We start from the raw sequence: 23,814 nt of genomic DNA, 5'->3' as shown, positions 1-23,814 counted from the left end.
AAAAGCCTGAGTACTTGAGTTTGGACCCTCAAATCCTACATTTACAAAATCCAGAAAAAGAAGTGGGTTTTTGTAATCTGAGCACCCTAAGGGTGAGAAAGGCTGGAGAGATATAATTTCCCAGAAACTTTCACACCAGCTTGTTTGATGAACAACATGAACAAGAGACCCTACATCAAAAGAAGTGGAAGGCAAGTACTGACAACTGCAAGTTAACCTCTGACCCCCATATGCTTACACACACATTATGTACAAACATCAACCAATAAATAAATAGGATTGGAGAGACAACTTATCCGGACCTCTTTTGGTTTTATTGAAACAGTGTCTTAAACCATAGCTCAGGCTGGCCTGGAACTTACTATGTAGCTCAGGCAGGCTGTGAAGTCATGGCAATCCTCTTATGGCTCAAGATCAATAGTACTGAGATTACCAATTTCAGCCACCAAGCCTTACTTCTTTCATACTTCTTTCAATAAGTAGCTCTTATAGACCTACTACTCTTCATTTGCCACAGCTTGCACTTTTATTGAAATTTGACAAGATTTTCTGTTCACATGAGAACAGAGTTGATTTGGAGATTTCTTTTTTTTTTCCTTTATTCTAGCCTCTAGAATTTATAGAATTCAACTGAAGTTTGAAATTTTTTTTGTTATTCTTTTATGGGACTCAAAAATTTGGAAAGATTTTGTACTTTTATTTCTTTGTGAAGAACAAATACACACACACATATATATGTTACTATATATATACATATATATGTATATATATAGTACTATATCTATATCTGTATCTATGTCTATACATAGTACAACAGTGACCAAGAGTCAAAAGCCCTCATATAAAGTTGACCCTGAGATCTGAGGTAAGTAGTATCTGAGAAAAAGAAAATAGATAGCCAGAGTTATTATTGGGCTTTTATGTATAAATCTCTCTAAAAATAGTCACTTATTGGGTCAGTTTGCTGTGTCAGCTAATTATACTGCTTCACTTTCTCCATGACTGCAGCAATGACATCTCTTCCCAGGGCTGGTTTTCTGTTTTTTCTTCTTTCCTTTCTTTTTGTTCCTAGAATGACAGGATCAATATTACTTTGGGTTTATGAGGTCTTATTTATTCCCTTAAAAGTCAGCACATACGCAAAAATAAGCAGGTGAAAAAAATGATGTCATTTGATTTTATTTTTAGTCTTAGGTCAATAGTATCCACCACATAGAATTTATCTTTCACTCATTCATTTATTCAATTTATTGTTTGCCCACTACTGTAGGGCCATAAACTTGAAATGGGTACTGTTCCTCTTGGGTTTGCTATGAACATAAAACCTCAAATGTTATGAGGGGGTCCTTGGTTCTTGCATTCTCCCAGACAAGAGTGTCAGCAAGCAAAGTTTAGTAGGGCATGGCACAAGTGAGACATAAAAAGGGGAAAGAATTGACTGGCAAGGACTGAGGTTAGCATTCTTTATATTTTTTTTCTGTTATCTGATCCCCCCTTTTTTTTTTTGTTCTTTTTGAGTTAGGGTATTGCTCTAGCTCAGGCTGACCTGGAATTTGCTTAGTAGTATTAGGGTGGCCTTGAACTCATGGTGATCCTCCTGCCTCTGCCTCCCTGCCTCCTGAGTGCTGGGATTAAAGGCGTGCACCATGACTCCTGATTTATCTAATCCCTTTTGAATGATGGACAATTTATTTCCCCCTAGTGTGTGTGTACCAAATTGAACAAGGATTGTTCATGATCTTGTTAACTAGTCACAACTTGTCATGAGCCCATTTCCCTTTGCCAGCTCAAATATTCTGTTGTCACAGAGATAAAAATAAAACATAGAGGTTTGGGGTTGGGGATACAGATCAGTGGTGTGGTGGTTGCCTAGCATGTGTGAAAACTCCCCAGCACTGCAAAAACCCAAACCAAACCAAACCAACAAAAAACTCAATAGACCTTTGTCCCCTAGTTCCCTTCATCCACTATTCACACCTACCTACTACCTAACGAGGGCTCAAGCATGTAAAAAGTGGTATGTGCCATGCTGCTCACATCCATGCAGGCGTAGTCCCATAGAGGGTGCAGGAGACAGAGAAACTTGCTGCTAGTGTAGGAGTTGAGTGTGTAGTGAATAGGTGTTAGTGTGTGCTTGACATGTTAGATGCATCCTAAGATGTAGGTAGGATTGATAGAACACAGAATATAGATATGTTTGCTTTAAGAGACCAGATACTGCCTGGGGCCTAAGGCTGTGTAAGAAAGCAAGACAAGCTCCTCTTTGCCAAGGGCATCTAGGCCACCAGAATTGTGGCTTTAGGTCCTGTCTAGTGCCTTTTCTGGTTCCTCTCACACCTATCCAGCACATCTGTGACTTTTAAGCAGGTAGACTAGGTCAGGGCCAGGAAATCATATAAGAAGGGACATCTCACTCTGTTCCTTGAAACTTAAGCCCCTTTGGCTATGGAACTATATCATACACAGTTCCTCCCTACTCATGGTGTAATAACTCCCTACCCAATCACACTTCCTGTGGCATGATGCTAATAGCTCTTCTAACTGCCTCTCTCTTGGACCAGCATGCTTTCCCTCTGTGAAATCTATCATATCTTGAAAAGGAATGCAATACACGGATCATGAGAGTCATACTGAAGGAAAGCATTTTGTGACCAGTGGAGCTCAAGCCCTTGTCAACAAGGTAGTGAGAGTAACATGAAACATTCAAAGGAGAAGTACTGGAAAACAGTTTATACCAGGGTTAGGCAGAAAGATAAACTCTTGAATTTTCATGTAGCAATGGTACTTTGCCTCTCATAATCCTCCTTAGACCACTTGAAGAAGGAGCAGTGTCTTAGAGCTACAGCAGCTGCCTGCTGGAATTCATTGTGAAAACGCTCACTGCCTCAAGCCACCCCCACCAATGACTCAGCATAGTGGCGATGTCAAAGTGTACCTTATCTTAAGATAGACACTCCTATTAGCTGACCTTGATTACAGAACTTCAAACAGCTTTGGTACACTTCCCCTGGACAGTAAATAAATTTCGGGTGTTTCCACTGAAGTGAAGGTGGGTGTTTCAACTCTTACCAGTGCCCACTCCATCTTCATTTCCTTTTACATAGATAGTTGTACATAAATGATATGTAAACTCAGGGACTGGAGAAATGACTTAGCGGTTATGGCATTTGCTGGAGTTCCTAGGCAGTGGCTAGAGGCCCTGGTGTGCCCATTCTCTCTTTCTTCCTGTCTCTCTCTCATAAATAAATAAATAAAATATGTAAACTTAATGTCATAATTTTTTCAGAGGAAGAATCACCACATTTCTTTTTTTTTTATTGCTGTGACCAAATACCTGATAAGAAGCAACATAAGGGAGGAAGGATTTACTTCAGCTCACAGTTTAAGGAAGAATACAGTCCATCATGGCAGGAAGAACTTGAGACACATGGCCACATTTCATAAGCAGTCAAGAAGCAGAGAGAGAGGAATGCTAGTGCCCAGATTTCTTTCTCTTTTTTATATAGTCTAAGACCCCAGCCCAAGGTATAGTGCCACCCATTGTTAGGGTGAGCTTCCTTCATCAGTTAATCCTTTCTGGAAACATCTTCTCAGACACACCCAGAGGTTTGTCTCCTAGGTTATTCTAGGTCAGATCAAGTTGATGATCAGTATTAATCATCATAAGTAGCAATGTGGCTAGAAGCATGGGGCTGGGGAACAGGTCTTGAAGATGTATTTCCCATGAAGCCAGCATGCAGCTTTGATTGAGAGCACATGGATATTTACGAAAATATCTGGGGAGGCCATGGTTAGAGATGTCAAAATACAAGGGGTGGCAAGGAGAGGGATAGCCTGAGCAGTACCAGTGGCAATTGTGGATGACTGTACCACTCCTTAGGCTTATCTGGGTATTGGTAGTAGGAAATAATTTGTAGTTGTTGACTTATTGTGAGAATCATGACAGACAGTTTTATAAATATAATTATATATGACCAAAGTCAGAAGTGTTTTGTATGACTAGAGAAAACAGGTAACTTCAGTAATTCTTCAGTGGAAACTAAAAGTAATAAATAATGATCACACCTCTAGATCAGTGCTAATGACTTTCAAAGAACAAATCTCTCTTGCTTTCCTTTTTATTTTCTTGAGACAGGATCTCGTGTAGCCCAGGCTAGCCTCAACTTGCTATGCAGCCAAGGATGACCATGAATTTCTGATCCTCTGGCTTCTTCCTCCAGAATGCTGGAATTTCAGGCCTCCACCACCATGCTTGGTTTATGTAGCACTTGGGAATCAAACACATGCTGGGCAGATGCCCTACCAGCTGATCTACAACTGTAGCCTAGAACTGATGTTTTACATTAAATGCTAGTGGTGAGTTAAAATTCTTCCTTTGCCATTTGAAGTACCATATTACTTCAGAGACTGAGGCAGGAGATTTGTTCTGAATTCATGGCCAGACTGGGCTATATACCAAATACCAGCTTAGTCAGGGCTATGTAACAAAACTGTGTCAAAATAAGTGAGCTCTTTTTTCCTTATTTTTCTCTCAGTATTCTTTGAGTACATTTTATTAGGAATTGTTCCATGGCCATATACCATGGGGCCTTGCCATTGGCTACTTTGGATATCAGGGTAATGCCAGAGTTTTAAACTATGGCTTTGTCACTGGTGCATACAGAAGGAAAGAGACAGTAGGCTACTAAGCAGATGAGTAGAGGACTGGATTATCACAAAGGCTGTGGTCTTGGCATACATTGTTTGGGTCTGGGACACTAACATCTAAGAGAAACTTAACAGGAGTGAAGGAATGAAGGAGTACACAGATAGGAGTCTGATTGTGGACTGAGGACACTTTAAGGTCATTGTACTGGCAACCCTAAATGAGTGTGGTCAGACAGACATAGGGAAGGGCAAGGTCAGAGGAAGGCACCCAGGGTACAACAGAGTCCAGAACAATAAGCCAAGGATCTGAATGCAGAGAGTGGAAGGGGGAGGAGAAATGACCATGGTTTTTGGCTTTTCATTTGAATGTACCATTGGAGAATAGGAACTTTCTTATTCCTTGGCAAAAGTGTGTAGTTCCTCCTGAGTGGCTGTTGAGTCAATAAAAAAAGGTAATCAGGTCTCCTGTCTTTATATGCAACAGTTGCTTGTCATTCTTTTGTTGTGGTAGTAGACTTAAGAATAGAGGTCCTATTTAATCCATCATGACTTTCACTTCACTACTCTTTTACTAAGAACAAAGATGCATTACAAAATTGAAGAAAGTTTAATGGACACTTCCCATTGACCTTCTAGCTCTTCAATTTGCTTCCACTCTTCACTTCTGTGTATGGTACAGTGTGCTTTCCTCTACATAAAAATATAGGCTTTTCTCTGGTAAATATTGGCTTTAATGAAGCAAAATGTGTGTGTGTGTGTGTGTGTGTGTGTGTGTGTGTGTGAATGTAAAACAATAAAATCCAATTCCTTCCAGCAGTTTCATTAAATTAGTCCTTATTTCAATGGAGAGTAGTAGAGATAGAGAAGCCAGATCACCCGTTTGTGTTGGTTCCATGGCAGAATTATTGCAATGAATAAATTATATTGTTATTTAAAAATGTGTAACACACAAACAAATGTAACACAATAAACACTAGGCATCTCCTATCTTATAGGCAGATGGAAAAGAGATGAAGAGAAAAAAAAAATCAGTGATTTTATGATCTGGCTATACTCATGAGGTGGAAAATCAAATACAGAATTCCAGACCATGCCCTTCCATTTAATTAACATATTTGAAAGTACAGGTGAGTGTTTATGTCAGCTTAAGAGTTGACCTTGACCTAGCTATGAAATGGTCTAAACTATTGGTGGAGTTATTTCACAGATATAATCAAAATGCCATTATTTTTGTATTCATGAACATGCTAATATGTGAGCATCGAAATATGTGCTTTTAAAGCATGGTCTATGGGCTGGGGATATAACTTAGTTGGTAGACTGCTTGTCTAGCATGCATGGAGCCCTGGGTTTGATCCTCAGTGCTGCATAAACCAAGTATGATGACACATGCCTTTAATGCCAACACTCAGGAGGTAGATATAGGAGATTCAGAAGTTCAAGATCATTTTGGCAGCATAGTAACTTCAAGGTGAGCCTTGGCTACATGTGACACTGTCTCAACTTAAAATAAATAAAATATAAAATAATGAGGCAATGGAGATGGCTCAGTCAGTAAAGCATTTGTAGTACAAATATGAGATTCTGAGTTTGGATCCTTAGCATTGACATAAATGTCAGGTGGGCATATAATCACACCATGTCACTTGTAATCACACCATGCTAAAGGCAGAGATAGATAATTCCTGGGGGTAAACTGGCTAGCTAGACTAGCTGAATCAGTGGACTCTGAGCTCAGGTGAGAGACCCATTCTCAATAAAACAAAGAAAAATACCAAAGTCAACCTCTGGCCTTCTCATGCACACATATGTACATGTAGACACACATGCCCACATACATGCTACTCACACACAAAATAAATAAATAATATTTCATGACATCCAGTTTTAAAGATTTAGTTGGATTTTGTTAGCGATTCAGGAAGCGAATAGCATTCATTCTCCAAAGTAGACAGGAGCTCTGTGAGCTGAGCATAGGGTCAGGAAAAGTTGAAGAAATCACAAAGCATATTGGTTGTTTCAAAAGTAATTCACCTATGAGAAATCTTTCTGGAATAATCAGACTTGGCTGTCATCCCTTACCTGACTTCTTGGAAGGTCAGATCTTCTGAGTAAACTGCTTTAAGTTTCAGTTTGGCAATGTAGAACTTTACCATGAGTGGCTGCATTAGGGTTATTCTGTTGGGTCTAGTGTGGGAGCTTAGTCCAAATCAATGGCCTCCTATACATTTCATCTAACAAATCTCTGGGCTAACAGTTCATATTGGAAAGCACTGGGGAACACTGAGTTAAGAGGGTTACATAAGAAACAAGGAGAATATATATGTAATTTATATGCATATTAAAAGATCTGAGTCTGAAAAGATGGCTCTGTGGGCTAGAATGATGGCCCAGAGGGAAAGAGTACTTCCTACACAAGTATCAGGGCCTGAAGGTACACGAGACTCTCTGAATTCTGTCCCCTAGCACCTACATAAACAGAAGAACATGGCTACACATGCCTGTAACCCCAATCCTGTGGGGAGCAAAGACTGGAGAATCACTGAGGCATGTAAAGTACAGGCTCTGAAATCAGTGAAAGACTATGTCTCAACAGAACATGTGGATGAGTGATAAAGGAGTACACCTGATGTACCCTTCTGGCCTCAGTATGAGTGCACATCGGGTGTACACATTCATGTGCATGTGCACATCTACTTCACACCCTCACGCCCCCCACACCCTTACACACAATCTGGAGAAACAGATGTTTTCAAACATGCATTAAGCTTAGTAAAATTTTATAAACTTATGAGGTGAATACTATCTCATAGCTTTTCATATTACTGAAAATTTTGTAGTGGTTTGTTTCTATGATTTGTATGTTTCATTTTTAAGCTATATTTTAATTTAATTTATTTTCTAAGAGAGAGAAAGGCAGAGGGAGAGAGAGAGAGAATTGGCTTTCCAGGGCATTAGCCACTGAAATCTAATGCCAGACGCTTGTGCTACCTAGTGGGCATGTGTGACCTTGCACTTGCCTCACCTTTGTGCATCTGACTAACATGAAATTTGCAGACTAGAACATGATGGGAGCTTAGGCATTGTAGGCAAGCGCCTTAACTGCTAAGCCATCTCTCCAGCCCTTAAGCTATATTTTAAATTGTGGTGACTTCAAGCAACCATCAGCCAAGTTCTAAAGGGAGTACGCATTTTTGTGGTGAGAGTAATAGTTAACAGTAATGGATGTTAATCCATTTTAACTTTTTAATTTTGATTTTATGTGTGTGTGTGTGTGGCTGGTTTCTCTTTATATCTGACTCAGTAGTTTTCAAACTGCAAATCACAGCAATCTTTTGGTAGATTTTAATATTAATAATTAATATTTTAAAAACAAAGTAGAATATGGAATGTTATAGCATATTGCTAATGAGGTTTACTTTGAGAAGCTTATTTCAGTTGTAGACCAATATCTACCTGTACATATTTATATATCCATGTATATATGCCTAAATATTAAATCATGTTGTTAAATGTGGTCATCTAATTGTGGTCAGAGGAGGTATGGTGGAGATGTGCTGGCAGAAGGTGTGTCCTGTGATGCTGTTTCCAAGATATTAGAGTCTCAAATAATTAAGCAAGATACAGGGTACTAACAGTAAAAGTACCAATTCATTACAAGTGAGAGTAAACACAGAATTCACTCTGCCAGACTAGAGCAGGCATTCTTCTCAAGACCCCTCTGTGTCCTGAGGCTTTAATGCAAAGGACAGAGTAGAGTTCTCTGAAGGGGTGGACCCTTCTTTGACTGCCATGGGTGATTGCTTTTCTTTATTTGCTGGAAGGTTTGGAAGAATCTGAGGGTTGTTGAGGGAAATCCAAGTGAAAACCATGCTGTGTTCTGGACACCAGAGTAACCATTTTCATGGCTGACAGTCACTCCTGTCTAACCCTGCCTTCCTGCCTCAAAACACTTGGAAGAAGCAAAGGTCATGCTTCATACCTGTAAACCCAGTGCTTGGGAGGCAGAGGCAGGATTGGTGCAAGTTCAAGGCCAACCTTATCTTCATGAGTTCCAAGCCAGACAGACTGGCTATATAGTGAGAACCTTTCAGAAAACAATAAAAACAACAACTTCTCGAAAGGGGAAAATAAAGAAACACACACACACACACACACACACACACACACACACACACACATATATATATATACATATATATATATATATATATATATATATATATATATATATATATATGTATATGTATATGTATATATACATACATACACATTAGCCCAGTACCTGTAGAAGTTGGAAAGGATTATGATAGAAGAAGGATAAATTAAAACTGTACTATATTCTTGCTTTTCTTTGTGCTTGGCTTTAATTAACATTGATTTTAATCCTTGATTCATTTTTCCAGAGCCTTTTAAGCCACTGAATACTGTGTGACTATTCCCTCAGTTACTATTGGAGAATACAATCTGGAAATTCACTTACTAAAGCATCTATCAACTCCAACCAAACAAAAACATTATAAGTATCCTGAGAGACCCCATGATAACTCTTTTCCTTCAGGAAACGTTCAGTAACATACTTGGTTCATGGCCTTCAGATATTCTGACTGAGAGAGAATGCCAGTGGAACTCTTTCTCTGACCCTTATACTCCATATTTAGACAAAAATGCATTTTAATAAACATGCCAATATTCCCATGCTGTCCCCCAATGGGTCATCCTGGGTCATGCTTGGTAGAGCCTATCTCTTGATTTATACATATCAACTCAGAGGCAGGCTGGAGGGGTGGGGGGAATAGCTACTTCTGTGTTGTGACTTCATCATCTACCACTCCTTTTCTTATCTTCCTGCTTCAGACTAACTAGACTAAACATACCACACAAGTTCCAGCCTCAGGACATTTGTACCAACAGTTCTTTCTACGGCTGTCTGCATGTGGCTGGCCACCAGTCAAAGGCACTCCCTTAGAGAGTCCTCGCCTGATCATGATTTCCTAGGTACATCTTCTCTCTCTCTCTACAGCCCCCAAACTTTATTGTGTTACTCTCCTTGTTACTACTATTGTTTGTATTGTTTTGATAAGGGTCTTATATAGGCCAGGCTGGCCACAAAGTCTTTCTGTACCTGAGAATGGCTTTGAATTCCTGATCCTCCTTTCTCCATCTCCCAAGTGCTGAGAACACAGGTGTACTCTACCATATCTGGCTTTCACTACTTTCTTTTTTTTCATAGAAATTATCCATGTCTGTGCAATTCCTCTGCCACACATGACTTTAAACGTTTCTTGAAGGAAGCTGATCCCTTTCATTCCCCTCTACACATTCAAATTCTGTAAGGAGGCTGGGTGTGGTGGTGCACGCCTTTAATCCCAGCACACTGGAGGAAGAGGTAGGAAGATTGTTGTGAGTTCGAGGCCACCCTGAGACTCCATAGTGAATTCCAGGTCAGCCTGGAACAAAGAGAGATCCTACCTCCAAAAAAAAAAAAAAGAATTCTGTAAGGACTGGGATTTGTGGAAAAATTCAATGAGTGGCTGAATCCTTTACTGTCTCTATGTCACTCTCGTCATTCCCATAGAAACTGGTCTCATTTGTTTCTAAGAGCAATTCCTCTCCATGATATCATTGCCAGAGACACTGTATTGTGAAGAATGGCAGAAGAGAAATAAAATGCTGTAAGAATGCCAAGACAAAGTACACAGGACCCAGGAAGTCAGAAGGGAGACTCATTTCAAAAATCCTAATGTCTCACTTCTTGTAATGTTAATAAGCCACTCATAAATTTAAATTCATGCTGGTCTCCCCTTGGCTCCTCTATTCTGATTTCCATTGAAAGAATTCAGACAAGACACACAGAATGTATAGTAACAAATATAATTTATTGCACAGTGAAGTGGCATAGCCTTCAGCAATGAGAATGGGTAATGGCCCAAGTGACTACTGTAGGGGAAAACACTCTTATGGGATAACAGTTGACAATGGCCAGAGAGACCATTCTGGAGAAAAATATTCCCAGGGAATGAGAGTATAAAATGGCCTGAGACCATTGTGTCACACTAATATACATGTGTGTGTGTGTGTATATATATATATATATATATATATATATATATATATATATATATTGGTAGTGTCTCACTCTAGCTCAGGCTGACCTGAAATTCACTCTGTAGTCTTAGGGTGGCCTTGAACTCATGGTGATCCTCCTTCCTCTGCCTCTCAAGTACTGGGATTAAAGGTGTGTGCCACCAAGTCCAGCTTCACACTAAATTTTTTAGATAGGCTTTTTATGGCTTCTTTTTTATTCTACTAATTATTATATTTATTTATTTTTAAATTCTTTTATTTATTTATTTATTTTGAGAGAATGAGAAAGAGGTAGATAGAGAGAAAGAGAGAATGGGCACCCCAGAGCCCCCAGCCACTGCAAAAGAACTCCAGATGCACACGCCCCCTTGTTTACTTGGCTTACATGGGTCCTGGGGAATCAAACCAGGGACATTAGGCCTTAACCACTCAACCATTTACCAAGCCCTGTTTGTTTATTTATTAATTGCTTGGTTGTTCATGTGTGGTATGTGTGGAATATGTTTTGTAGGCATGTGTGTATACAAATGTGTACACCCTGTCTGGAGCCCAAAGTAAGATAGTAGGTGTCTTCCTCTTTTGCTTTTCCGCCTCATTTCCTGAGACAAACTCTCAATGAATCTGCTGTTCTGTTTTGTAGTTATAACTGCTAACTAGAGGGCCTCAGTGACCTTCCTATCTCCACCTCCATCACTACTGGGGTTATAGACATGTGTGACTTTTTCTGTGGGTTCTGGAGATCAAACTCAGGGCCTCATGCTTGTGTAGCAAGTGCCCTTACCTGCTAAGCCACTTCCCCAGCCTGTACTATTTCTGAAAGTTTCCAGAATAAACAGCTTCCTAAAGGGTGTTTCCATGACCAGATGATTGACAGTCACATTTGGATTAACTTTGAAGAGACAGGTCAATAGTCTGTCTTTATTCATTACCAGAAAGCCTCCAGATAAACAATACTCTCATGTATTTTCTGGACTGTTTAGGATGTCATCTCTCTATGCAAGGCTGGAGATAGACCTCAGACCTCATATATTTTTAAATGCTATTATTTATTTGTGTGTGTGTATGTGTATGTGTGTGTATGTGCATGTATGACAGGGTATTTTTGCCATTGCAAACAAATACACATCTAGCTTTACATGTGTGGCTGTGGAATTGAACCCAGGCCAGCAAGCATTGTAAGAAAGCACCTTTAACCACTCAACCATCTTCCCAATTTTGCATCTCATTTTAAAATCAGTAATCAGGTTCTTGCAGTTTTTTCCTGATCTTACAAGCTGCTGGTTGTAAAGGAGGGGTCCATCTTCAGTGACCTTCAAACATGCTAATACCTAGCAATAAATATCAGGAAGAACCTTTTCCATCCAGCCACATGCTTTAGACAAAGGAAGGAAAGGAAAGGAGAGAGGGAAGGAGGGAAGAACACAAACAAAGGAGGGAGGGAAGGAAGAAGGGAAATTACAGAAGCTGGGGTTGACCTGACTCAGGGTTTAGTAAACTGTGTTCCATAGGCCACCACCAGTTTGTTAGTTTTTTTGGGACACAACCATGCCCATTTAGTAAATAGTATCTCACATACAACATCAACAGGACCTAATAAGTAAAGCAGGGACTATATGACCCACAAAACCTATCAACTACATATTTACTGTCTGCTCCTTTATAGAAATAATGGCTAGCCACAGGGCTAGAGAAAGTCACTTAAGTTCCCTGGCATTGATTTTGACATTTATAAAATGAGGTAAATGGAGTTACTGGTGCCTCATATCATTTTCACAGATCTTATATGGACTCTCTAGAATCTAAAACACTATGTCTTTGAACAAACTGAAAATGATACCAATGGCATGTTCAACTCATTTCTCAGAAAACAGGATTTGAAGAAGTTTTACACTTATTGAGTGGACATAAAGATTTTAGTGCATATATCTCAAAGATGTGGTTAAGTCCATTTCTGTGCATTGGTGTTTAGGTGCTTGGAACAACTGACTAGTTCTGCTGCTTATTATCTTCAGCCTGCAGTCCCTGAGGGCCTTACTAATTATAAACAAACTCTGATGACTAGAGTTGGATTTACGTACAGCTTATAATGCCTTTATGTATGGGCTGAGTTAAGAAGAGAAAAATAATGTGAATATGTTTTTAAACTCCTGACTAAGCCAGGCATGGTGGTGCATGTCTTTAATCCCAGCACTCCAGAGCCAAGGCCACCCTGACACTACGTAGTGCATTTCAGGTTATCCTGGGCTAGAGTGAAACCCTACCTTGAAAAAAAATCCCAATTGAATTTACTTACTTGTTGTGAGGTCATTTATGACCCAGGTAAGAAAACTATTGGGCAGTATCATGGAGAAAAATCAGATTATGAATAAAAATGTCTATTAAGGTAGATTCAATAACATGATCCTGGCCTATAGTTAATCTTACAATTGAGCAGAGGATAAGGACAATAAGATGGCATTTTGACAGAACAATCTGCATGCTCTAGGCTGGAGTCCTACTGCAAATGCTGCTCTGATCCTCCCAAACCCAAGCAGGAGAATGAGTTTAGCTCACAGACAGAAGGGCTCCTTTGGGTTTACATAATGACCCAATACCCATAACGTAACTCAAATGCTGCTTCTGTCTTGGAACATGGAGTGATATGAAGGCCAGGGATCTATGAAGAGTGAACATTCTTTGCAGAATCATCTATCACTGTTCCCTAGTGACCTGACAGTATAAAAACACCATCTTATACTAGTAATAAGTAACTGCATTTTGAACCAGAAATCTTCTGAGGCATAATGTCCTGATGTGTGGAGTACAACTACATTATCTTGTAAGGCTTGGTTCTTTACCATGGTCTTTGCATTTCCATTTGACTCACAAGTTTATTCAGTTTATACAAGGCTCATGCTCCAGAAATTTCATGGTAGCAGATGCTGTCACGGTAGTTCTTGATACCATCCCTTGGGCTCTCGCCATCTCTGCTGGCTTCCAAGACATGCTTGGCTAGAAATGCAGGGAAGTCCAAATCCCCAAGAGCAATCCTCAAAGGATACCAAATGTGAGTTGAAGAAAGACTGCCAGCATGCTATCCCCTTGGGGGAGATACTTCTGAAGATGATTCTCACCTACTCACAGCAATAACTTGCTTGTTAAAGAATACTCAATTGGCTTCTTTCCCTTCCCTCTTTTATGTCAGCCTGTAAGTCACACTCAAGTTTCTAGCTCGGACCTATATCCAGAAATCTAACCGAAGACAATCCCCACACAAGCTGTACTGTGATTCATCTAATAGGATTCATATTAATTTACAGTGAGAAATTCCTTAGGAATGTTTTTAATTTGCCCCCAAAGGGCTATGAGGTTTAACTTTTAAAACTAAAATCTCTTCTTTTAACTTTTTTTTGGTTTTTCGCTGCAGGGTCTCACTCTATTCCAGACTAACCTGGAATTTACTATGTAGTCTCAGGGTGGCCTCAAACTCACAGCAATCCTCCTACCTCTGTCTCCCAAGTGCTGGGATTAAAAGTGTGTACCACCAGGCTGGAGAGATGCCTTAACGGTTAAGCACTTGCCTGTGAAGCCTAAGGACCCTGGTTCAAGGCTTGATTCCCCAGGACCCACGTTAGCCAGATGCATAAGGGGGTGCATGCGTCTGGAGTTTGTTTGCAGTGGGTGGAAGCCCTGGCGTGCCCATTCTCTCTCTCTCTCTGTCTGTTGCTCTCAAATAAATAAATAACGAAAGAAAGAAAGAAAGAAAGAAAGAAAGAAAGAAAGAAAGAAAGAAAGAAAGAAAGAAAGGAAGGGAGAAAGATAAACAACAACAACAAAAAAAGGTGTGCATCACCTTGACTGGCTCTTCTTTTAACTTTTTATTGACAACTTCTCTAAGCATAAACAACAAACCAATAATAATTACCTCCCATCACTCCCATTATCCCCCCTTTCACTACCACCCCCCATTGAATTTCTTCTTTCCAACCAGTCTCTCTTATATTTTGATGTCATCATTTTCCCCTCCTATATAAAGGTCTTGTGTAGGTAGTATCAGCCACTGTGAGGTGATGAATATCAAGGTAATCTTGTGGCTGGAGGACAGCAGCATTTTAAGCAGTCCTCCCCTTCCTTTGGCTCTTACATGCTTTCCACTACCTTGTTAACATTGAAAAAAAAATAAAGTCTGATCATGTTGGAATATATACCTCACTGATTAGTGTAAATATGCCCTCTTACAAGGATCTTTCTCTTTCCTCCTTTTGGCTCCTATTTCTTGGGATCCCCATTGAAATAATTCAGATGACAATGTGAAAATTCTGGAGGCCTTCTGCCATTGCAACAATATACATCAGTGGCCTGATACTTTGAGGATGTCTGTGGATTCTTATGAATTTGAAGAATGAAATCCACAGACCAGAGGATAAGGTTCAGAAAGATTTTATTATAGCTTAGTGCTTTAAGGAAGGAGAAGAGAAGGGGAGCTTTAGGGATGGAATAAATAACTCTTGCCCAGGGAGACAAGAGAGGCTTTAAGAAGCCCATTTTGAGACTCAGGTTGGGAACTGTTAGGTGAGTCCCATGGATGGGTTGCTGGTTTCGCCAGTTAGTCTTTATATCAGATGTCTGGGGTCAAAATTTCTGGGAAAGGACAATCTTTCCAGAAATCTTAGTTCTAGGCAGGGCCTTCTCAGAAGGGAGTGAAAAGACTCACTAAGGAAGCAAAGATAAGGCAAGACCAAACCCTTCTGACATTTCTGACCTGTAGTATAGTGACCTAGATTTTCTCCTACAAGTGCAAGGGCAATCCCATGTCTTGCCATGAGAAACCTATCTATACTGGGTCTTGTCCCTGTTAAATTGCCTCAATGAGACACACAGCTGTAGTATATAAGATATGCAGATTATTATGAAGTAAAGTGGGGCACTCTCAAGGGTTAGTGTGTGCAATGTCCAAAGGGACCGAAGGGACCAGTGTGGAGGAAGCACTCTCAAGAGGCAAGACTGGACAATGGCTAGAGAGACAATTATGTCACCTTCAGATTTTAGCTTGGCTTTATACTGTTTCCAAAAGTCCCTAAAATAGATTTCTTGAGTCATTATCTCCTATCTGGATAAATGGCAGGTCCATTTTGATTAACTCTTAAAGGGGGGTACATTGGTATGTCATTGTTCTTTACTAGAAAACTTGTAGCTAAATAGTATTATGATTTTTCAACAATTTAAAATATCTTTCACCACCCAGGACCAGAGATATGGCTGAGATCCCATTCTTTTGACTAAAAATCATATAGAAGAGCAGATTAAAAAGATTTAAAGAAGGAAAAAATAATAAAAATAGTCATTTTTATTTTAGATAAAGAGAGACAGAGGGATAGAGAAATAATTGGTGCACCAGCGCCTCAGCCACAGCACTCGAACTCCAGATGCTTGTGTCACCTTATGGACATGTGCAACCTTGCACTTGCCTCACCTTTGTGCATCTGACTTATATGGGATCTGGAGAGTCAAACATGACTCCTTAGGCTTTGGAGACAAGCTCCTTAACCACTAAGCCATTTCTCCAGCCCAAAATAGTCACATTTTAACAGGAGGAAAGTAATGCTACTTCCACCCTCCTTCTTTACTTTTGTATAGTTTGTAGCTGTCCTTTTAGACAGTATTTTAAATCTTAAGGAAGGCTAATTGTGGTGCTTCCTGTGTCCTAACAATTAGTATGTTAGTAAGGACCCAATTTATTTGAAATTCAAACATAGTGGGAAAGCTATACATCTTGGTACATGCCTGTTATATCAGCACTCCCTGGGCAGAGGTATAAGGATTGAGAAGTTGAGGCCACCCTGGTCTATATAGTAAGACCCTGTCTCACCCCAAACCAAATATGATGGGGGTCCTGTAAATACCCCCATCTTTTTGTCATCTTTTTTTGTTTATTTTTATTAATTAGTTAATTTATTTATTTGAGAGTGAAAGATAGGTAGAGACAGAAAGAAGGAGAGAGAGAGAGAGAGAGAGAGAGAGAGAGAGAGAGAGAGAGAGAGAGAGAGAGAGAGAGAGAATAGCCACATAAGGACCTCCAGCCACTGCAAACAAGCTCCAGATGCATGTGCTACCTTGTGCATCTGGCGTATGAGGGTATTGGGGAATCAAGCCTTGAAACAAGATCCTTAGGCTTCAGAGGCAAATAGTTAACCACTAAGCAGTCTCTTTAGCCCCTTTTTGTCACCTTTATCTCAACTTTCTTTGGAAACATTGGGTGTTGCACCTTCACTGTACTCAATATGCAGGGAGAGGGAGAGTTAGGTTTTAGGGTTTGAGAAAGTTTTGCTTAGTCAAATTGTCCCTCAGGCAAGATATCTTAATGCCCTAGTAGGCATTTATGGTGGTTTGATTCAGGTGCCCCTATAAGCTTAGGTGTTCTGAATGCTAGGTTCTCAGTTGATGAAGATTTGGGAATTAACACCTCTTGGAGGGAGTGTATAGTTGGGGGTGGGCTTATGGATGTTTTAGCCAGTTTCCCCATGCCAGTGTCTGGTGTACTCTCTTGTTGCTCTGGTCCACCTTATGTTGGCCAGGGGGTGATGTCCACCCGCTGCTCATGCCATCATTTTCCCTGCCATTATGGAGCTTCCCCATCAAGCCTATAAGCCAAAAAAAACCTCTTTTTCCCACAAGCTGCTCTTGTTTGGGAGATTTCTACCAGCAATGCAAACCTGATTGCAATAGCATTAACACCAACACCACACCTACCCCAATAAAGCACCCATCTCAACAAAACAAGATACCTTGTTTTAAGGGTTTCCAGTGGGAATGGGGCTGGTAGAAAGAGCCTGGTTAATCTATGACCTGTCTTACATGGTATAAATAAGGGAGTGAGGCACATATGACTTTGAATTTTTTGACTAGTCACTCTGTAAGTAGGGGAGAGGATCTGAATTAGATGTGATGTGTACTTAGGCTACCTTGGAATCTGGCAGCAGGGACCTGGGAATGTTCACACCATATATAGTCCTTCTCTGCTAAGAGAAAGCACATTGTGAGACCTATGAGGGGAGAGAGTCTGGAGGGTTTGAATGGACCTGAGTCTGTGAGATTCTTTGCAGTACCACCTGGAGCATCTGGATTCTGACAGAGAGGATGAGTTCAGATTGGCTCTATCCTTGGATAAAGCTGCGTCAAGAATCAAATATTGTCACTGGTTTTGAGAGCAATGGAACTTTTCTCAGCTTTGGCTGAATTTAGCTTAGGTCTCAGAGTGCCAGATATTTAGTGGTCACTAGGAAAACCCCAAGCCAGTGGCTCTCAAGCTCCTTTGTCTTGTGACATGCAAAGAATTGGTGAGTGTAACTTACCCTTACATAGAGGTGTTAAGTTAAGAAAGACTCATTTTAGGAAAATACAACAGAACAGCTCCCAAGCTGGGAAGGTTCTCAAGCAAGTAAGTCCACATGTTGACTTATATCCAGTCTTTTTATAACCTTGGAAGTGTGTACTAGACATTTTCTTGGCATGAGCTTTATTGGGTGTCTAAATGCATATGAGGGACCTTGATTGGTTGGTGGGTCAGGGAGGACAGTACAGACTCTTTAAAGTCTGTGGATGGAGGAAAAGACCTTGAACAATTGAGGAGGAACCAGGAAGCTGTGTTGATCACAATCTTGAGTCAGACTGGAGTTGACTTCTAGCCTCACCAGGGCAGGTTGGTATCTGTGTTCTTTTGGGTCTGTGTCCCTAACTACTTACCTACGGAAGATGACTCTTTCTCCAAATCTCTGTCAGTAGGGGGTAGAGAGAAAGCGCAATTGTCTAGCATGCACAAAGCCCTAGGATCTATCCTGAGCACTGCATAAACTGGGTATGATGTGATGCATGCTTGTAATCCCAGCCCTTGGGATGGTAAAGGCTGGAGGATCAGAAGATTAAGGTCATTTGGGGCTATAGAGTGAGTTCAAAGTCAGCTGAGATACATGAGACCTTGTCTCAGAAACAAAACAACGGATGGTTAGATGGTTCAACAGTTAAAGGCACTTAATTACAAAGTCTGCTTGCCTGGGTTCAATTCCCTAGTACTCACAAGAAGCCAGATACACAAAATGGCACATGCACTTGGAGTTTGGTTGCAGTGCCAAGAGCTCCTCATGTGCCCATATATATACTCTATTTGCTCACAAATAAATCAATAAAAATACTTTAAAAATAAACAACAAAACTCAAAATAACTGATTAGTAGATAGAAAAATAATCAAATAGTTGATGGTGAAGGTGGATGGGCTCTATAGATTAAGAAATATTCATGTTCTAGGTGAGTATCAGGATCAGTCCAGTGGGAAGCTGCAAGGATTTGAATAAGCATATGGATAGTCACAGGAAGGAAAGCCTTCTGAGAGTGGAAGTGGGATAGAGTGGCATAAAGGTCAAAGTTTCAATGAAACCTGTTGCCAGGCAGATTAGAGCATTTGTACAACCTGTACTTTTCTCTGCAAATGTTCTATGTTACACATAAGCCTTGGTGGGGAAGGTTTCAAGTCTGGTTTCTTTTCTGTGCTGATTTTGATCTAATTCTCCTGCCACATGGGCTCAAAAGGATCAGTCAGAGAGGCAAATGTCAGGTGCAACGAAACTGCCACCAACTACCTCAAGGATTTAGGGATGGAGATGATGCAGTTCCTGACCTTACTCAGACACCATTCACTTCTCTAGCCCCACTATCTACCACAGTACCTGGCTCATTGCTGGTTCTCAGCAAACACTGCATGAACAATAGGAAAAAGAAGATTGATGGGAATATAAAATTTTACCACTATGAGTTTTATGGAAAAAGGTGCCCACTGAAAAATGTATAGAGCCTTTTTTGAGCAATGGCCTTCATCTGATCATAGATGCATAGAAAATATGACTTGGCATGTGAATTCTAAGTAATGAGCTTTTCTAATCCTTTCCTCATTTTTCATTGCAGGTACAAAGCAACTTAAATCTTTTGTGGCTAGACAGGCCTTTGAATGCCACTTGTATGTTCAAAACTAATTTACTTAATAGCCAACTTATCTGAACCTTGAACAATATTGCTGAAGCATTTATATTGAGAGAGTTTGGGAGCAAAATTTCCTGTTCAACTTCAGAAGACTGTGATCAATTTACATTGTTAATGACATTTCCTTTTCTTTCTCCCAGAAGGGTAAAGGAATAATATCTCATTCTATGTTCCTTAGCTCTATCTGTAAATTAAAAGTCAAAAATGATTGGTTTTATTCTTAGCAAGCTATGTGGCATTTTCCTTACATTTCTAGAGAGAAAACACAGGACATAGACAAATAAATGACAGTATGTAGATAACATGAAAGTAATGATAAGCTTTTCTCAGTTTTTGTTAATGCCAACTTTTATTTTTACTGGACAAAAATATCTTTACAAAACAGCAAGCAGGCTGATCCCCGGAGAGGGGCATAATTTCAATTTAAGATCAGTTATTCTGTGGAAGATGTATATTAGTTAATATGTATAAATCCGCCAGCCTTTAAACCTAACATTAGCCAGATGAGAAGGGCATAGATTTTTATGGTGGGGTTGGTTATTTAGTGTAAATCTTGGGATGAATATATATACAAGGCATGATGGCTCATACCTCTAAACCTAGCACTCAGGAAGCTGAGGTAGGAGGATCTCTGTGAGTTCCAGATCAATCTAGGCTAGAGTAAGAACCTACCTAAAACAGATGGTCAAATATATAAATATATAAACAAACTAGCCGGGCGTGGTGGCACATGCCTTTGATCTCAGCATTCAGGAGGCAGGAGTAGGAGATCACCATGAGTTCGAGGCCACTCTATGACAACATAGTGAATTTCAGGTTAGCCTGGGCTAGAGTGAGACCCTACCATGACAAACCAAATAAATAAATATAAACAAACTATATATACATATATATGGTATTAAATTTTTTGAAGAGCTGGATAAAGTATAAAAGTGGAGAAATGTAATACAAGGCTTGGTGAGGCTTTGAGAAAATATGTTTTGGCAAATTGACAGTTCCTCAAAATATCAAGCATAGAAGTTCCATATGACACAGTAAATCTGCTCTAGGTATATGCTTAAAAAGCCCCAACTCTGAAGAGGCATGGGAATATTTTCGTATTCTACACAGTTTATTACACTTTAAAATGTTTTCATAAAATCTATCAACTCTGGACTATCTAAGAGTGATTTTTCTTTGAGGTTATAAACAAGGCATTGATTTCTACTCTCATCACTTGTACTCTGCCTTTTGTGAGAGGTTCTTGCAAACAAGCGCCTTTAACCACTGAGCCATAGCCCTAGCCCAGTGGGAGAGACTCTTGATATCAGTGATAGGTAGGTTCTTGAGTTTCTGAATAAGGAGTTAGACAGAAATCTAGATAGCAGCAGAAGCTGGGGCAGGTTATTAGGGGAAAATATATACTTCTATGGATGGGGAGATTGCTCAATGTTTAAGCCCTCTTGTGGTTTCAACGTATCTCTCAACCCAAGCCTACCAAGTTTGATTTCCCAGAAACCACTCAAAATTCTGGGCATGGCCATGCAAGTCTGTAACCCCAGTCTTGGGCGGTAGGAAGAGACCAGAAAATCATTAGGAAAGATCTATCTCAGGGAAAGAAATAAATGGATAAGTGATAAGAGATAACCAGCATTGTCCCATGGCATCTGCATGCATACACATGGGGTACATGCATTTGTACCTACACATGCAAATGCCACACATTATACCCATGTTACCACCCCCCCACATACAATTACAACAAGCATGCAAAGGCACTATGGAGTTTACCTGAATAACCTTAAATTATCCTTAGAGTACCTGGAGGAATACAAATGTCTTTTGTCAATGCTAAATGTGGTAGTTTTAATGTATGTTCCCCATAGACTTATGTGTTTTACTAAAGTTTGTAACTCAGATCACCAGCTGCCTGGCTAGGGAAAGTGTTATTGGGGGTGGATCCTAGAGTCCAGGCCATAAGTATGTTTGGGAGCAGATATGATTTCCAGCTCAAAGGTATGCAGAGAAGTCTGACTTCTGATAGGGCCTCTGATATTTGCTGCTCTTTTTGGGAGCTTGTTTTTCATTTTTGAAAATACTTTATTTATTTATTGGAGAGAGAAGGATGCAGATAGGATGAGCACAGCAGGGCCTCCAGCCTCTGCAAATCAACTCTACATGCTTGCACCACCTTGTGCATCTGACTTATGTACCTCCTGGAGAAATGAACCTGGGTCTTTTGGTTTTGCAGGCAAGCACCTTAACTAGTAAGCCATCTCGCCAGCCCTGGGCTTGTTTTTTGGTGTTTGCTGGCTTTTAATGGTTTTCCTTTGTTTGGATGTATGGAAGGTGCTTCTTCCACCACTTGTGGAATTTCCTCTTTTAGATCTGTAAGATTGAAATAAATCCCTTCTTCCCTTAAATTGTGCCTGGTTTGTATTTTCATCCCAGCAATGTACAGCTCAGTACAATAGTAATATAGTACTGATTTATTTTTCTGTTGGCCTAATACAGTATAATGCAGATGATCATATGCATAAGTAATTTTAAAGGCATGCACTTAAAGTATACCCATAACAACCTCAAAACACAAATTTCAGCACTTTGCCAAATTCCCCTGTTGCATCCATCTCTAAAATAAGCCCTGGAGTGGACAGAAAGTGTGCTGACAAATTTACCCCTGGAGGAAGTCACTTTACTTTTGAACACCCCCAGTCTGAAGTCAACTTTCCCTCAGCTGTTGGCTGTCCCTCAGGCATGCCATCCTTCCTAATGAGGCATCATCTCTTGTGAGCTTGTTGAATTGCACTGTTGCTTGTGAAGCTGTGTACCTCATTTTCTCAGTGTTGGGTTTAGATATACTGCTGTTGGTGTATTTAATTGAAAAGACTTTCTCCCTTTTTCGTGCAGGAACCTAGGGTTCTCAAGGACACATGCCAACTACAGTTGGTTAAGGTTACACAAGTAGCCAGAGGATTTATGTCCTCATTATCTGTGCCTTTATTTGCTTTGCTGTCAAAGATGAGCTAGGAATAGTTGGCCAGAACTAACCACATTTTGAAATATATGACAGCAACCAAGGTAAAATAATGAATGTAGAACTAAGGAGAAATGAGCATATTCCAAATATGTTTTGGACACTAGGATGGTGAGAGGTTTGGCAAATGTCATTGGAGAGTTGATTTTGTTCCCCGTGTTAAATGTGTATCTATTTTGACAAGTCTAATTAACCACCTGCACTTAGGCATATGAGTCTTATGTTTCACCCAAAGCTTTGACTGTTTACAGACCATCTGCCCTTGGCATAAGCCCATCTCAAATTTAGTATTACCATGGAATATCATGGTGACATTCTTCTTCTTTGGAACAATTTGTGCCTAAAAGTAATGAGTGTGAGGTCAGGCATACCTTTAATCCCAGCACTTCGGAGGCAAATGTAGGAGGATCACCATGAGTTCAAGGCCACCCTGAGGCTAGAGTGAATTCCAGGTCAGCCTGAGCTAGAATGAAACCTTACCTCAAAAAACAAAAAAAGAAAAAAAAAAGAGTCTGAAGCAGTGGTTTTAAATGGAGTTAGTTTTGCTTCCCAGGGACTATTTGACAATGACTACAGACATATTTGATTTTCACATCAGAGGAGATGGTACTGCCATGTACTGAGATGTATGCTGCAATACACAGGGCAACCACCCCTCTCCAATTCAAAAAATTTACCCAGCCTAAAAAGTCAATAATGCTAAGCAGGGGAGATTTCTCAGTGGTTAAAGGTATTTGCTTGCAAGCTTTCTGACTGGAGTTTGATCCTCTCTATCACCCATATTAAGCTGGAGACAAAGTGGCACATGTGTCTATAATCCCAGGATGCCTTCATCAATGAGAGATAGAGCCAGGAGAATCTCAATCTGGCATTCATTTGCAGTGTCAAAAACAAGGAAAGGCCCTGTATCAAAGAAGGTGAGATGGCTGGAGAAATGGCTCAGCAACTAAGTGCACTTTTTGTGCAGCCTCGAAGGCCTGAGAGAGTCTGTGACTGCCAGAGTCACAGAACCCCTCAGATCCCATGTAAACATTTGGGTGTCACCACATGCACC

Source organism: Jaculus jaculus, chromosome X (assembly GCF_020740685.1).
Source record: "Jaculus jaculus isolate mJacJac1 chromosome X, mJacJac1.mat.Y.cur, whole genome shotgun sequence".
Taxonomy (NCBI): Eukaryota; Metazoa; Chordata; class Mammalia; order Rodentia; family Dipodidae; genus Jaculus; species Jaculus jaculus.
This window is presented reverse-complemented; position numbering follows the sequence as displayed.